We start from the raw sequence: 3,527 nt of genomic DNA on the forward strand, positions 1-3,527 counted from the left end.
CCTGTCTCATAGTTTATGTTAGGCACTGATCTAATATGACTTCAATTCCAAATAAATACATTAAAGTCCACTCTGTCCCCATCCAACAAAAGGCACAAAAATAACTGTTTGGCAGATAGTAAAACTGCATTAAATACAACGTTAACTAGATATCATTTGTTTCATTTAGCCTGGTACAGATAGTAAAACTACATTAAATACAACGTTAACAGATATCATCTGTGCCATTTATAGCCTGGCACAGATAGTAAAACTACATTAAATACAACGTTAACTAGATATCATTTGTGTCATTTATAGCCTGGCACAGATAGTAAAACTACATTAAATACAACGTTAACTAGATATCATTGTGTCATTTATAGCCTGGCACAGATAGTAAAACTACATTAAATACAACGTTAACTAGATATCATCGCCACATAACTATGTCGAATTTAAAAGACACCGTTAACTTACCGTTAGCTAGCTAACAACGTCTGTTACACTGTAACTTACCGGCAGCCTCACATAAAAACGTATTGGTTAACAAAGCTTTGATTATGATCAAAGTCTATAGTAGTGAAAAGTCTCTCTCTCTATTGTAACTTACCACAAATTGACATCATAGCCTATCTACATGAATGTGTCCTGTCAGAGTCTTTTCCTCTCCGTTAACCGTTAGCAGCAGTCTCGAGCCACAGCTGACGTTGACCACAATGAGCTACAAGTAGGACTGACGTCACTACCGGTGCAGCAGCCTCTGCAGCAGCAGCCTCCCCCGGGTCCTAGTGCCCGCCCGGTAACACGGTTAAGATGCGATGGAACGGTTGACGGAAAACAACAAATCACAGAGAAATATATATGACTGATAAATTGAATTGTTTAGGGTAGCTTTAGCTTTTGCTTTAATCAATTCTGAAAATACTGAAAACCAAAAGAAAAAAGAATAGTAGCCCTCCTCAGGAACCACAAAACCCTCACAGACCAACTTCTTCTTCATGATAAATGGCGGTCCACAAACCAACGTTAAAGTGCATGGCGCCACCCCTGTGCTGGAGTGTGTCCAATCACGGTTTACACCACTCTAAATCCTCCTACCTAACTCAGAACTCTGAGAAAATAAAAAAGAGTCCTACTAACTTCTAATAGACCCTCCCCCATCCCCCAAATCCCTTCCAACCCCCCCAACCCTGTCCAACCTCAATGACCCTACACTTCAATCTGTCCATCTCTTCAACATCTCTACAACAATATAACAACACATGCTCCACCGTTTCATTGACCATACCCTCCAGACACAAACCATTCACATGCTGCCAACCAGATGTAATGACCAGTTCAATGGACAATGTCCTAAACACAATCGAGTAAACACCACCTCTTCCTTCCTAATCTGACCTTTGATCCTTGGTCCACCGACCTTTAGAGGACATATAAATGTCCCTTGTGCTCAGAGTCCCATCTCTTCTGCCACACATCTATCAAAATGTCTCTGATCTTACATTTGGCCTCACCTCTACCCAGTGGAACATTAGTATCAATTATATCTTGTTTCAAAGCTCTTTTAGATAACTGGTCTACAATTTAATTTCCTTCCACACCCGAATGTGCTGGGACCCAGCAGAATCTCACTACTGCACCCATTCTTTCAATTCTCCATAATAACATTGATACCTACAACTGTCCAACCAAAACCACTGCCTGTTCTACTAGTATATTCCCAACAGTCATCTAGAACAGTAGCAGTGGGATGCTCAACCTCACAGCCTTTCAACCCAATAAGCTAATGACAATTTATTACGCCGTATATCCAAAGGCATCTCACCTGCCTGTCTCCACTAGTAAGACACATACAGATGTTGATTTAAATGCACCAATACATATCCTTAAAGCTATATACTGGATTCTGTCCAGCTTCTGAAGACAAGTCTTTGCTGCTGTTCCATAAACTATACACCTGTAATCAATTGTTGTCCTGATCAGAGCTCTATAAATATCCATCAACCATTGTCTGTCAGCACCCCATTCATAACCAGAGACCCACACAACCAACTACCACGAAAGTGATGGAATGAGAGAGAGAGAGACATCGTTACAACACTGTACATAGACATAATATAACGTTTCTTCTTCTTTGGAGTTTAACGGCGGTTGGCATCCAATATGTTGTATTATCGCCTCCAACTGGACAATAATATAAATCTATTTTACTTTGTGACACAAAATGGGAAAAGGGGAAATTATGATAATACTAAATAACACCCTTCCAACTAACCCTACACTCATTAAAAACCCACTGCCCCATTCCACTACTTTGACCCTATCTGCTCCTGCGCCATGCCAACGACCTGGGAGGACGGGACACCACCACTCAACACACCCTGGAACTCTGCTGAATTCAAATCTCGTATGACCAAATACTTCTCTGCAGCTGCCACCACAACATCTATTGTCTGTGATTTAGGGCGGATCCCTATCAGGATCCTTCACCCCCATCATCCTCTACTTTCTTCACTGCCTCAGCAGTGACAACCTGTTCCCAACAGTGGGGTCAGTGGGATTGGATAGGGACCCCTCTCCCTCTCTCTGATTGGAGGAGAGAAGGGAAATGGTGTGTCTCCTCTGGTCAACAATACTCACCTTGAYAGACTCCACAGCCTGTTGGAGCTCCTMCAGCTCCTTCTCTCTCTCCTGGAATCTCTGCTGGACCTTCTGCTGACTCATCCCCAGCTGCCTCTGTGGAGAATCACTCTTCAATGAGCTATCAAGCTTTATTAGTCCAGTAGATCAATAGTATAGTCATGTGACATAGGACCCAAAGAGAGGAAGGTCTACAATCCTGAGGAAGTCCCTTTACAATATGATATTATGTTGCTATGTGAATGATTATAGTTTTTATGGTAGGCCTACATGTATCAAGGGGTTGAGACTGAACTTTGGACTCATAAAAGGCCATTCAGAATGATAATAGTGTTTGACTTTAGAAAATGGTGATACATTTGGAGAATCTGATTAACGTTATTTATCTCAAGGTTGTGTTCATATTTGTGATCCATTCATTTGAATACTCTCATATTCAAACAGATTTATTCCACTGTATCTTTAATTCTTGTTTATCAGACAGTCACCAACAAGTTGTTTCTGCACTTTACTGTTTCTCTCAGCCTCCTCTGCTGGGCATACGCTGACACTTTGTATCATGCCTTTTATGTTCATCATTTACACATCAGACAGATTACACTGCTGGATCGGTCGACAGTAAACCTCCAGCAGTGTTTTATAGCCTCCTCCTCGTTGCTGCTTTCAGCTTGGTGCTTCTTCAAAGCAGGAAATTCATAGTGAGATTGGAGGTGAGTCTCACAGTAAGAGCCAGACACGCCAGACGGGACATGAAGGGCTTTCTGCTTTTCTTGGTCCCAGGGCAAAGCAATTCAACGCCACATCTTTCCAGGTTCCGCATAGCACATATCTATAATCTCTCCTTCCTCCAGTCTCCACTCAGTCCTCACCCCTACACAATTGTGTTTGTCTTAAGTGTCTCCTTT

The sequence above is a fragment of the Salvelinus sp. IW2-2015 genome, linkage group LG32 (genome assembly GCF_002910315.2).
Source record: "Salvelinus sp. IW2-2015 linkage group LG32, ASM291031v2, whole genome shotgun sequence".
NCBI lineage: Eukaryota > Metazoa > Chordata > Actinopteri > Salmoniformes > Salmonidae > Salvelinus > Salvelinus sp. IW2-2015.